Genomic DNA, 14,443 nt, shown 5'->3' with positions numbered 1-14,443 from the left:
TTGAATTGTCAAAGACTTTCCATGGACAGTGCTGTGAAGCTTTTCATAAACTTGAACTCTCATTGCTGTAGACCGTGTGTCTGTGTTTGTAGTCACCTCAGTCAGTGTACAGCAGGCTAAGTTTGATCTATAACTTTTAGATTTCCTTCTGCCAGAACTCATGCAGCATAGAGTTGCCGATGCAAAAATGGTGACCTAAAACTCTTTGCATGTGTGAGTATGCCCGTCCCTTGATTTTAATGGGCCCTGAGCTTTCAGCCAGAAGAGCAGTATAATTGCTGGATCTGCTCCATCATGCCTTACCCATGCAAAAAGTGTTTTCCATTCATTGTGTTAAATTGCAAAAAAAAGTTTATTGTGTATATTTTATGATTTCTTAGATATCATAAAATATATGTGATATTTGCAGATGTTTTTACTGTTAGTTGCAACTCCAAATGATACTGAGTGTGGTTCCCAATGGTTGACAAGTAGAAAAAGACAGAGAAATCGAAAAGGTGGCAGACAGATAGAGAAGGGAAAAAAAGAAGAAAAAGGAGGCAAGAAGCAAAGAGAGAAAACATTTATAAAGAAAAAGTGTGGCCATAGTTGCCCCCAGGGTAAATTGGAAGCAGCTGATTATGTCTAGAGCTTATTACCTGGGGTAAAGTAGCCACAATAATGTAATAGTTCTTTAAGATGAGAAAATGTAACTAGAAGGAGAAGAAGAGCCTATCCCAAATGTGCGTCATTGGGACTAGTGTAGGGCAGAAAAGTTAAAGTAAGTGAGTTTAACTTGCAAAAAGACAAGGCTGGTGCATAGAGTGGAAAGTTTTATATAAAAAGTTTGAAACATGATCTGCAATACAGGCAGATCAGCAAAAGAGAGAAAAAGCAAGAGAGGGAGAGAGGTTTCTCTCTCCCAACACACAAGCGGGGCTAAAGCGCCTCACCCAGTATCAAACCCTGCCGTTAGAAGCCATGAGAGCAAGTATGAAAATGTCAGTTAATATAACCAAAGTGTCTAAAGTGCTGCAAGGTGCCACCGAAGCCCCCAGAGCATACTTGGAGCGTCTTTTAAATGCCTATCGCCAGTATGCCCCCCTCGACCCAGAGGCCCAAGAAAACGTAGACGAAGAAATGAAAAAGACCCGGCAGAGCCAGAAGATTCTTAAGAAAAAACCAGTGTGCCCAGTGTGGACAAGATGGACATTGGTGGCGTAAATGCCCAAATGAAATAAATCAAATACATGAAAGAGAAAACCAAAGGGGCCAGAACAGGCGAGGGAGGAGACAGCTTAGTTAGCAACCAAGCTAGAAAGCAGGGGTCTATAAAAATGTATAAAGAAGCCCCCTTCATTAAAGTGGCTAAAGCCAAAAGTCTTAAATAAGACAGACCGGGCCCCCTTAATCTCAGCCCCAGGATTCGGGAAGCCCCTAGTCACTGCCACTGTGAGGGGCCATGACATTGACTTCATAATTGACACTGGAGCAGCATCAAGAGCAAGCAAACGTTAGCCTTAAACAAGAAGTCTAAACACTGGGCAAAGTTCTTCAAGCCCAGCGTCGCTTTGTCTTAGAAAATAAGCCCCAGTTCCCATTACAGAGATTCATCCTTTCCAACCAGGAGATAAAGTATGAGTTAAAGAGGGAAAAATGACCCTTTGACTCCCAGATGGAGAGGACCAAAAACTGTTATACTTTCCACCCCCACAGCTATGAACTCGTGTACATTAAACACGAGTCAAGAGAGCGAAAGGAGGGGAATGGACTGTAAACAGACATCCTAAAAATCCTTTAAAAATCATTCTGAAAAGGCAGTAAGAAGACTCAGGCTAGACCTTACTGTGGGCACACCTGGAGACTGTCCACCCAGCGTACGGTCAGACCTGCACCTGGAGAATTGAAGAAGGGGACTAGACCCTGCTGCAGCTAGCCAGGTGAATAGCTGCCCGGCGTACGGTCAGATCCCCAAAAAGATCAAACATGCATGTTGTAGTGTGTTTCCCTAATAAGATGTAAAAAGGGGGGCCTGCCCCTGGAGAAGGTAGTTTGTCCCAGCAATTTGCTGATAATTACTGGCTTCACTTAGCTAACATCACTGGAATAAAGTATTTTTGTTTACCAAAAGATATACCTGCAGACAGGCTTATTAGCATGTCTAATACCTGTCTGTAACCATCCTGAAAGAATTCAAAAAGATACCATGTTAAGAGTTTATAGTGTAAGTTTAACTTACTCCCAAAATGCTGATTGGGGCGTGGTTGCAAAGATCCTACCCCCTACAGAATTTACGCACCCCCATTGTTGCTGGAACAAATGCTACGTGTGCGCGAATGCCCAATTGTCAAAAATCTTCCGGAAAATGTAAAGCCATCCCTGGTCCCCCCCTTCCACTGTAATGAAATTCAAAATATATCTTTTAATGAGGCCCACATACTTTTGCCTCATGGATAGTTTTAGACATGTGGTTCCCGCACTTGGTCATTTATTCCTGCCAACTTGTCCAATAACCAACCATGTTGCCTCAGTCGCCTAGTGCCATTCCTTCCCCCGTGGCCTAAAAAAATCCATCAACGGCAGCCTCGAGCACTGCAACTGACTGAAGATTGTAATAGTCATGTGCAGCTATACTCTGACTCGGAAAAATTGGCCTTAGCGATGTCACTAGTTGGTGTTCCAGGTTTAGCCTTGGCTGATGGTCTGAAAATCAACCAGTTAGCATGCAGCTTGGCCAAAAGTATAAATGCCACCTCACGAGCATTGTCATTATTAAATAAAGAAGTTGCGTGATCTAAGAGGTGCGGTTCTAGAAAATAGAGCTGGTATAGATTACCTCTTCCTTCTTCATCATTTGGGTTGTGAGACACACCAAAAGCTCTGTTGCTTTAACTTAACTGATAATGGCAATGCTGTAGATGAACAGATCAACAAACTGCACCAAATAGTCGCTGACATCAAAATAGAGCAACATAATTGGCTCGACTGGTTGACCTCTTGGCTTCCAGATCTCAGCTGGCTCAAAGCATTATTTGTTCTGATTTTACCAGTAGCAGTGGTAGGGGTACTGTTATGCTTCTGCATCCCCTGGTTTATGCGTTGCTTAAACAATCTGTTTATTGCCTCAGCCACAAAAACAGCCTCCCGCTATGCTTTAATAGCTCAACAAGATATTAAATAAGAAAGTTGCCATAAAAATCCTGTGTTATGCCTTGCCAACCGAGATGTCTACTTGTGTAATGAAATGCTATAATTGTAATAAAATTATGCATTTAAGGGGGGAATGTAGCAGCCATGTCGGGGGTCAGACTAAGTGGTCTCATGTTCTTGCTGAGCTAGCATAGTTTGGCAGGAACAGCAATGTAGAGACTTCCCCTGTCAGCAAGCCGAATTGCACAACACAGTCATGATTTTGCCTTTTTGCTTACTGCAAGACTGTATCCTTGTTCTCAAGATAGAATGTCCTATGGCCCATTTCCTGTACTATAAACAACTGTACCAACTGTAAAACCACAGGAGAGGGAGTGGGAGAAAGGGTCGCTTGTGTGCCATCATCTCTATAAAAGTAATGTGTGGCTATGCCTCGGGGCTTCTGGCTCTTTGGAAGTGATTCCAGCCTTAAGCCCGCGCGTTAAATAAAGAAGTACTCATTTTCCTTCACTCCGTGGTCTCTCTGACTCTGTTTTCTGCTACAATAATACCTGTTTTTCGTGTTTGCAGAGATTTGTTTCAACCTTGTTCCACATCCTACATTAATACTTAATAGATTTGCCTAAGGAAGTGCCATTCAAAGGTGTGAGTGTGACTATTTCTCATAATAGGACAGAGACTTGCAAATTAATTTTTTGGTCTGCTTGGTCTTCATCAAATTGCTTTGCAGGAAAGCCTCATAACTCTTTGGTGAACAGAAACAGTATTTTCCTTCCTTGAATAGTTAGAATAGTTAGTTAGCTGAGCTAATAAATACATTTAATGGTTCAGAAAATCGTAATCACGTAGTCTGTGGCATAGATATTCCAAGGCAGATGCAAATTAAGCCCCTCAGACCAGGGATCCACCATTATTCCTTAGCCTTTTTTGTGGAGATAAAGTGTGTGCTGACTCTGTATATTATGTGACCTGTGTCTAACCAGTTCTGATTCAACAGAAGAACAGTAGAGGAAGGAAGCAGATAACATTCTATTTGGTGGAGAGATGTAAGAGGTGGCTTTCTTTTCCAAGTGAATAGATAGATTCCAGTCCTATCTGCGCCTTGGCTTTTCTTAGTGTCCTTGGGAAAATCACTGCTTATCATCTTCAATTTTTCATCATTGAAATGGAATATTACATGGTTGTTGCAAGGATGCTTGGGAGATGAATGCTAAAGTACTACATACTAAAAAGAGCTGTAATTTATTCTGCACTATTACTATGTGTGGTCATACTTAATTTGCTTTCTTAACTGTTCCTAATAATATTTTAATTCCAACTCCAAAATCCTGAAGAAATCTTTAAAACTTTAGTGTAAACCAAGAGTGGGCAACTTTGAGGGGTCCAGCGGCATTTTTGGTTCCCTGGACCCCTCTGCAGGCTGCTGGGAAATTGTTTTGCTGGTTAACCACCAAAACTTGGCAGCAAACTACTAAGGAATTCTAAAGCATCCGAATCTCACTTGTTTGGAAGTGAGATCTGGCCATTTTAGGCTTCCGTAGCAGTTCTCCCAGTTATGAGAACTGGAGTATATAGCAGTGATTTTAACTTCAGGATTTTCTTAAATCCTGTAGACCTTAATGGACATAGAGCCCTTGAGTGTTTCATCCAGACTGCCTTATTAATTATCCAGATTCACATGAGCCACTTGACTATGCGCTTGCACTGAATCCAGAAATCCACCCATCACTGCATATTTGTTGTTTACATGGTAGCTGATCTGGATATGAAACGCAGCCAACCTGAACATCTCCAATTAATCTTTTCCCCATTTGTAGTTTTGTTTCTGCAGCTGATTAACCCTTGACTGAGCAAATCTAAGATTGAACATTTTAAGTGACTCCTCCAAGTTTAAATGTAATGAAGAAATGGGCTTTTTAGTGCTAAACGTGAAGTTAATTGAATAATATGCATCCTAATTACTCCTTTAAAACCACTTGGCAGTCTAAAAATGTATTGTATTTCACAAATATTGAACTCGCCATTTTACCATGCTGCCATAATACCAAACCCGAACTTTTAATGGGTGCTGCTACTGTTTCTTTTACATCCTACCCCCCTGACTGAGAATGAAACCAGAGGTTTCCAGACTTGAGGATAATTGAATAACCCCCAAAGAACCAAAATTTGGCCATGAGAGATGCTATATAACTGCTTTTATAGGCTTTCTGCACCACATCTGTCGTAGGGGTGTGCACAGACCCCCTGCTTTGCTTTGGGTGCTACTTTGGACCTTCTGAAGTGGCCCTGCTTCTCTTGGGACTGATTCTGACCCGTTTGGCTTCTACTCAGATCCAAATCCAAAGCGAGATTCAGATATCCGAATCACTCATTTTTGGCCTTTTCCCACTGGCTTGCACGGAAAAACATAAACGGCCATAACTTTTTCAGTTGCCATGATAAATATATGAAAATTGGGGAACGCTCAGCCTCCCTAGAGGAAATCCCACCTGCCAACTCTCAGACAGTTTGGCCCAGGAGTTTTTGTACAAGGCGTAGGTGAAAATTGATTTTTTTCAAGGAAATCTCTCATAGCAAAGAACTCTAACTTTTCACTGGTTGCACAGAAGTGCGTGAAAGGTGGGGACTGCACACCTCCCCTAGAGGGTATCCCACCTGCCAAATCTCACCAGGACTTTTTGTGCTAGGCACAGGTAAAATGTGCTGTTCTCAGAAACTCAAACCAAAGTTCATAAAGTGATACTCAAGATAGGTGTTGAAGTGGTGAGGAGGTCACTATCAAATAACCCCTTTCTCCTAGTACTACTTTCCTATTCACAGACAATAACCTCAGGGTCTCTTTGACTGAATTGCCTGGGAAAACACTGGTAGGCGGGAAGCAAACAAAGACAGCAACCCTGCCAGGCAGGCACATTGACTCGAATGAAGAGCAGCGACAGTTGACTGCTGGACTGACACAGGCAGGAAGCAACACAGCAACCCTGCCAGGAGGGCACAGCAGCACCTCGCCCACCTCTGCCCCTGCCAAAGCCCATACTGGACTTGCATGCTTTGCAACACACAGCAGTGTAGTATTATATTCTTTAAATAATAGCTGTTAATGTGTGTAGTGCCTTGCCCACTGTTTTTGGAAATGTGGACTGTGTGTACTCCTTTGGCCCACACTGTTTGCTTGTCCACACAGCACAAGCACGCATACACACACACACGCATACACACACACACACACGAGCAAAAACAAAGCAAACACTGAACTACAAGCAAGGGAGGGGGACTAACTATAATCCTAACAGAAGAGAAAGGGGTTTTCAGTTTATTTTTTTAGGGAAAAGAGATTAAAAATGGGAAGGAACGGAATACAGGAATTGAGAAGGGGGTGGTGGAGGGGAGCCAAGAACAGCGGAAGTTCTCTCTCTCTCCCCAGAATCAAAGTAAGGGCAAGCTAATGGTTGAGAGTGAATTGAAAAGGGGAGGGGGAGATAAACAACTACAGTGAAATTTTCTGGATAGCTTATTACAGAAGGGTGGGGTGGAGTGGGATGGGATGGGGAGAGTCTAACATAGCTGTTGTAATATGTGCTTCCTTTTCGGCTTCATTCTGCCAAAGGAGAGTGGGAAGGGCTAATCTCCTTCCCGCTCTCCTTCGGCAGGGTGCCAGCTGCTCCGGTGCTGTGGTACTGTTGCTCTTGGTGGCCGCAGCAGAGGCAGGATAGGACTGGAGCCGAGAGAGAAAGGCCGTGGAGATTCCCTCTCGGCTCCTGTCCTCATCCTGCTGCCGCCGCCGCCACCACCATCATTTCATACAGTGGCAGCTCGTCAGGGCAGCGGGAGGCTTCTCAGCTATCAGGCGGCTTGCACACCCCAATGGATCATCTTCCTCACCCCCTGGAGTGTGTGCACCCTGCTTTGGAGACCACTGCTCTAGCCAAATAACATTCAGACAGAATCCTCTTCTCTCTGGTATCACCACCTCTCTCGCAATGAGCAAATGGAGGCTGACTCACAGCAAAGCTCCCTCCCTCCTTCCCTCCCTCCTTCCCTCCTTCCTTCTCTCCCTCCCTCCCTCCTTCCTTCCCTCATCCTCTTCCTCCTCCTCTTCCCTTTCCCCCTTCCTCCTTGTCTTCTGCCCCTCCCAGCAGCTAGATCTCTCTCAAATTGATACATTTGGTGCCTCTGCCTCCTCTCCCCTTCCCCCTCCCTCTTCCTCCTCCCCCTCCACATGATCTTTCAGAAGTTGATACATTTTGGAGACAGCCAGTCTGGGCTGCTCAGATGGCATAAGAAGAGCTATGATGAGTCGCTTCTCTTCAGGGGTGCCTCGTTGCTATTCTGATCCACTTCTGATCGCGACGATCCACCTCCGAATCAGCCTGCTTTGCCTCGTTATTCGGGCTTTGAACCAAAGCAGTGCACAGCCCTATTCAAGACTCTTATCACAGGGATACTTAATGGACATCCAGCAAGGGGCAGGTACAAATGGAGTGGTGGACAGGATGGCTACTATCTACAAGGTTTTTATTGTGGCTCTTTTAACAGATGTTGAGCTACGTCACAGCTTCCCAAACTTGGGCTATGCATGTGACTTACTTTGTGTGAGAGAGAAATGTCTCATTATCTGAGAGCCTACCTGAGATTGAACTTGAATTTCCAAAATGTGCTAGGGCAAGTCAGTACAGAATCCTCCTAGGTTCATGGCTTGGTGAAAAACTGGGAGTTGCACCTCCACCCATGTTACAGGAATTAATAGAGCCTTTCAAGAATTACTTCTCTTATATATTGCTATCCATGTTTGTATTCTTTGTGAGAAGCCTTTGAAAATCCATTCTTTAGAGTTTTCAAGAGGAAAACTTTTCCCTGAGGTTCTCCTCCCCCCACTCCTCCCTTTAATTCACAAGGGATAGGTGATGATTCCACACTGCTGTAGTCCTGCTAGGACTGTATTAAGTGATTCATGATTAATCCCTTTTAAGGTAATGTTTCACATTGTTTGCAGGCAGAGTGTAAATTGATTCTCCACTATTAAATAAGATCTGAGTCTGTATAAATGTCCATTAGAGGTGTATTTATTCAGTCTGTGTTAAAATGATTAACAATCTTGCACAGCAAGTGTAAGATTAACATATACTGGCAAGATTTTTCATTGGGCCGCCCTCTGTTTTATGGGTGTACAAGTTCTTGCATTGTATAGAATTCTTAAATTAGAACAGTTCAAAGTAATTCCATTCTCATCTAACTTGTATATCCCATTCTTTTGGTCAAGCAGCACAATAGTTTAGAGAGGAGGTTGGGTAGACTATATCTTTCTGTGTACGTGTGTCAAATTTATTTTCTAAGGGCACAGTTCTATGCATGTTTAGACAGAAAAGGCCTGCAACTCCCAGCAGGCCCTAGCCAGATGCCCATGGGAAGTTGTAGACCTTTTCTTTGTCTAAACACGCATAGGATTGTGCTCTAATTAATGCATATGTTTGAGAGAACTGGTGTTTAGATCACTTAGGGCGCAATCCTCTGCATGTTTAGACAGAAAAAACTCCTGCAATTCCCAGAATTTCCCAGCTAGCATGGAGCTGTAGGACTTTTTCTATCTAAATATGCAGAGGACTGCAACCTTAGGCAGCAAAGCTGTACTCCTGGGAATACATCCCATTGAACTCAGCACCTACTTCTGAGTAGACATGCATAGGATTGTATCCTCAGGCTGCAATCCTGTGCAGCCTTACCTGGCAGCAGGCCCCCATGTATGCAATGGGATGTACGTCTGCGTAAACCCATGCAGGATTGGGCTGTTAGCCACTAAATATTCAATCATTGATTTGGCCACTAAATAGTCCCCGCTCATGATCATTGGAATATCTTATTTCTTTCTTTTTTCCTGGTTAATTGAAATATTAAGACAAGTCATGAGCACACTGAGACTCATTCACAGTGCTGGAGTTGACAGGCGTTTGCTAATTAAGCCTTTAGCATATTTAACATTCCACATTAGTTAGTTGTTGAAGACAGTTTAATGTTTCTTGTCATATGGAGATGTGGATGCAATTAAGGGACACTTTAAATTGCACAGAAAAGTTTAGATCATAATCATGATGAATATAGTTGTACAATTTCCATAGTTCAAGTATTTCTTTACGTGGCTCTTGTGTATTGGGCAGCCAGCTAATGAATTTCCAGCATTTACAGCTGTTGGTAGCAGATGTCAGGGAGACATTTTTGTTTTAATTGAGTTAGTACATGAAACTGCAGCTTCTCTTTCAGCATTTCTACATTACACTTAGAAAAATATTTTGGTTACTACCTCTAAAGAAGCCCTGTGTATAATCTCTCTTGGTGAACTGACAAAATAAACCGGAACAGTTCTGTCATGCACACGTCACCTCCAACCTTATAATGACCTTGCTAAATTGACTGTGGGACCTCCGTGGTTTTCCACCCTCCTCCTTACCACTGTTTACTGCTCTCAGGAAGTGGAACCATGTTAGACCGGACCAGTTTGGCTACATGCGGGGTGGGGCACCATTTCTATGACATCCTTTTGGTCTCTGTACAACATCCAAGTCAGCTTTCTTTCCTTGGCCACTGAAGCTCCCTTATCTGCCCTCAGTGGCCAGGTGCAGTCCTCATGCAGACCATTCCTCCTTTTCTGCTTCTACTTTTTAGCCCTTCCTCTGGCTCACATCCTTTCTGCAGTGTGGTAAGCGGTTCCTTCTTCCCATGGGCATCTCTCTGTCTGCTAGCCCATTTTACAGGTTAAACATAACCTGTACAATCTATTTACCCTTCACCATTTTATGATGGCTTCACAGTTTAAAGAAAGCATCATTGCTTAACCTGCTCACGAAACTCAGTTGCACCAGCATGCATCCTTGATGCCATGAGATGTTGAACCCATTAATGGATGCTCCTTGAGCTTGCAGCAGCGCTTGCCGAATGCCAGGATGTACCTTCTTGTTCTGAACACAAAGGACCAGAATCTTTGGTCTCTCTAGCCCAGCCTTCTCCAACCTGGTGCCATGCAGGTGTGCTGGACTACAGCTCCCATCATCCTCTACCAGCATGACTATGCTGGCTAGGGATGATGAGAATAGTACTCCAACAGATCTGGAGGGCACAGGTCAGGGAAGGCTGATTTAACCAGTCCCATACACAATTCATGAATTGGACTCTGTATTGAAGGTTCACAAAATCTCTCATTTTGTTCTGTTTCCCCCTCCTGTGCTGAGTTCGTGGTATGTGCCTTTCCTACATTTTTGATCATTGTTTGACAGGCATCCTCTCAGTCTTATAAAGACTTCAAATCATGTTGTTTCCTTCTGGCAACATGTACTTTGTTGTTCAGTGGTTAAGTCGTGTCCAACTCTTCGTGACCCCATGGACCATAGCACGCCAGGCCTTCCTGTCCTGCGCTCTCTCCCGGAGTGTGCTCAAGTTCATATTCATTGCATCGGTGATGCTATCTAGCCATCTCATCCTCTGCCGTCCCCTTCTCCTTTTGCCTTCAATCTTTCCCAGCATCAGGGTCTTTTCCAGGGAGTTTTCTCTTTGCATTAGGGGGCCAAAGTATTTGAGCTTCACCTTCAGTATGTGTCCTTCCAATGAGTAGTCAGGGTTGATTTCCTTTAGGATGGACTGATTTGACCTCCTTGCAATCCAGGGGACTCGTAAGAGTCTTCTCCAGCACCACAGTTCAAAAGCATCAATTCTTCAGTGCTCAGCCTTCCTTATAGTCCAGCTCTCACAGCCATACATTGCTACTGGGAAAACCATAGCTTTGATTATACAGATATTTGTCGGCAAGGTGAGATCTCTGCTTCTTACTATGCTGTCTAGGTTTGCCATAGCTTTCCTCCCAAGGAGCAAGTGTCTTTTAATTTCATGGCTACAGTCACCGTCTGCGGTGATCTTGGAGCCCAAGAAAATAAAATCTGTCACAGCTTCCATTTCTTCCCCTTCGATATGCCAGGAAGTGATGTGGCCAGATGCCATGATCTTAGCTTTTTTAATGTTGAGTTTCAAACCAGCTTTTGCAGTCTCCACTTTCACCCTCAACAAGAGGCTCTTGAGATCCTCTTCGCTTTCTGCCATTAGGGTGGTATCGTCTGCGTAACTGAGGTTGTTGATAATTCTCCCGGCAATCTTAATTCCGACCTGTGATTCATCCAACCTGGCGTTTCTCATGATGTACTCTGCATATAAGTTAAAAAAGCAGGGCGACAATATGCAGCCTTGTCGTACTCCTTTCCCAATTTTGAACCAATCGGTTGTTCCATGTCTGGTTCTTACTGTTGCTTCTTGACCCTCATACAGGTTTCTCAGGAGACAGGTAAGGTGGTCTGGTACTCCCATGTCTTTGGAGTTTATTGTGATCCATACAATCAAAGGCTTTAGCGTAGTCAATGAAGCAGAAATAGACGTTTTTCTGGAATTCTCTTGCTTTCTCCATGATCCAGCGAATGTTGGCGATTTGATCTCTAGTTCCTCTGCCTCTTCGAAACCCCGCTTGTACTTCTGGTAGTTCTCGGTTCACATACTGCTGAAGCCTAGCTTGTAGGATTTTGAGCATAACCTTAGGGCTGCTGAACTGGTTCTGTTATTCAAGCATTTTCCTTGTATTAAATATTTACATTATCCAAAACGCTATGCCTTAATTCTGCACTTAATGGAATCTCTTGTCTTTGATCTTTTGTGTTTTTGTAAAGTGTGAAAAACTAGTGACAAAAGTGCATACTGTAAGGCAGGTATATGAATGGCTTCCACTGAGTGTATGTACCTTGCGTTGGGAAGCCAAGAAAGGATAGGGATTCTGTTGGTGTATCATCCATCCTACTACCTCACAGACTTCCTACCTAAGCTGCTGAAGGTGGTCTAAGGCATGGGGTTGAAGACTCTAAGGCTGCTGGTCTTGAGGGATTTTAACATCCATGTTTTCTGGAACAGCTAGGAACATCATGGCCTCCAGGGCAACCATGAGCCTGTCTCAAATTATATTAGGCCCAACACATGAGGCAAGACACAGATTAGTTCTGGTGGTCTTCTGTACTGAATTAGGGGAGAATGATCTGTGAGTGGGAGAGTCAGTAACTCCCTTACTTGATCAGGTTAGATCAATCTTCCCCAGGCTGGTACCCTCCAGATGTTTTGGATTAGTTCCCATCAGCCCAAGCCAGTATGGCCAATGGCCAGGAATGTTGGCAATGTCATCCAAAACATCTGGAGGGGACAGCAGGTTGGGGAAGTCTGGTTAGACCTTCAGGCTGCTTATAACCTCAGCAGGGATGGAGGACTGGTTTTAATGGTCCATGCCTGAAGACTGATTATGGTTTTCCACAGTTTTAGCCAGTGGTCTTTCTGAGGCCCTGGTCTCTGCTTGGAATGAGGGGTGGCTTGGGCCATTCATACAATTGCTGACAAACTATCCTTGTCCTAACTGTAGAGCTGCATTCAAGTGGGAGGATCTTAGCGAATGTGACCAATCGCTTTTGGGCTTGCTCTGTGGCAGTGATGTCAACAAAGAAATATTACTTCTCTGGCACCTTTGTATCCACACTGTGCCGTCCAGCAGAGCTCTTTTGCGTGGTAAAGAGCCTTTTGCATCTAGGCCTAGGGGAACATTCTGTGGAACCATCAAAGGCTCGCTGTGATGAGTTTGCTTTACATCAGGGGTAGGAAATATGTGGCCCATGCCCCCCGCCAATGCAGCCCCTGCTACCCCCCAAAATTCATGGGGACCCAAAGAAGTTTTTTAAAAATGTTTTTGGCACCTGCGGGGGGTGCCCTTGGGGGGAGAGTATAGGGGGTGAAAATAGCCCCCAGAGTTCCCTAGCCCTGCTTCACATTTTGCGGATAAAGTCACTCACATCCATGCCAACTTAGCTGCCATAATTTTAACAGAGATGGATGTGGCTAGGACACTGTCTTGAGAGGCTGCTATGGATATGTTTCAGCTTGTGTGTGCTAAAGATGTAGACAAGGTATTTGGAGGACTGAGGCCTATCACATGTGCTCTGGATTCTTGCCCATCCTGACCATTGAAATCTGCCAGGGTTAGAATATGGAATATGGGTCATGGAGGTGGTGATATTATGGATTTTGTCACTGCCACCTGTTCATATAGTCCTGGTTGCAGTGGTGATCATACTCCCTGGGTATCTTGCTGCAACTGAACATGATTTTCTTTATTTTTCTTGCCTGAAGATGCCAGGGTAAAGGCAGAAGCATTGCTTCCCACTCCCGCATTCTGGCCTTTGCTGGATCGGAATGTGAATTTGTAGGGAATGCAAAGAGAACTCATCAGCAGTGGGTTGTGTGATTGCCAGTGATAGGTGTGCCCCTATTCACCCCCAAAGCTACCAAAATGTACCCCGCCCCCGCAGCCTCACAGTCTGTGAACATGGTGGTGAAATAGTTCTGACTGTTTGATAAAATAGTTCTGGGTTTTTGGTTTTGGCTTGCACTCTGCCAGTTAGTCCTACGTTGGTCTAGATATAATATTAGTTTGAATTGCCCAGGATGGTGTAGCTTCTTGTACCTTTCGTTATGGGATTACTCTTTGAGTCTCCTAATACTTGAAAGTCCTCCCTCAACAGATTGTTGGAACATCTTCTATGACACATCTTTCCTTTTTCCTGAAAATTGATAGTCCTCGACACACTGAAGTTTAACATAGGTTTCCTCTGTATTTATGCCAGATGCACTATGTAGACACAATCATTGTGGTTTTATATATCTGCTGAACCTGTCACTTCAAGCAAAAGAGTATCTACTGTTACATGCTTTTATTATTGCTCACTAAGCTACTTGAGATTAATTTGAGGGTTTTTTTTAAGAGGATTAATATTAAGTTACCAAAGGCCCATGTGTCAAATGACAGCTCTTTTTAATGACACTACCGTAGCAACTGAAAAAAATGCGGCTATTTAAAACCTTTCAAAACGTGGCACTGGTTTTAATAAACTGGATGAATGATATATGAATGAATATATTCAAGTATATGGAAACTTTGGGGCGGAGGGTTGTATGTGGAGGTTTGGTTAACACAGTAGATACAAATGTAAGTAAGGTGACTTGTACCATCAGATAATATGCAGGCCTGTCCAACTGAAGTATGTGTCAAAAAAAATATAGCTGTTGTAGTTGGAGTGGTATGTTTCCAGTTCACATACAGCCTCCACCAGAAACTGATCGCATTGGTGTTGTATGTACTTTGAAACCTGTTATTCATTTCTGACTTTTCAAGGAACAATGCTAGGAGACGTTAATCATAACTGGGTGCATGAGAGAGTAATTGTATAATTCATATGGAGCTGTCCTTGAATCT

The 14,443-nt window shown here is 43.6% G+C and overlaps 1 protein-coding gene across 9 annotated transcripts in view; it reads left to right on the top strand.

Moving 5' to 3' along the window:
* The window catches only part of APP (amyloid beta precursor protein), a 191,234-nt gene that overhangs the window by 47,609 nt on the left and 129,182 nt on the right, over positions 1 to 14,443 (top strand). The window lies entirely within an intron of this gene.

The sequence above is a fragment of the Heloderma suspectum genome, chromosome 3, assembly GCF_057233095.1.
Source record: "Heloderma suspectum isolate Gila_16-S chromosome 3, 16-S_ref, whole genome shotgun sequence".
NCBI lineage: Eukaryota > Metazoa > Chordata > Lepidosauria > Squamata > Helodermatidae > Heloderma > Heloderma suspectum.
The sequence above is the reverse complement of the archived record's forward strand: the minus strand, read 5'-3'. Positions and strand labels throughout refer to the sequence as shown.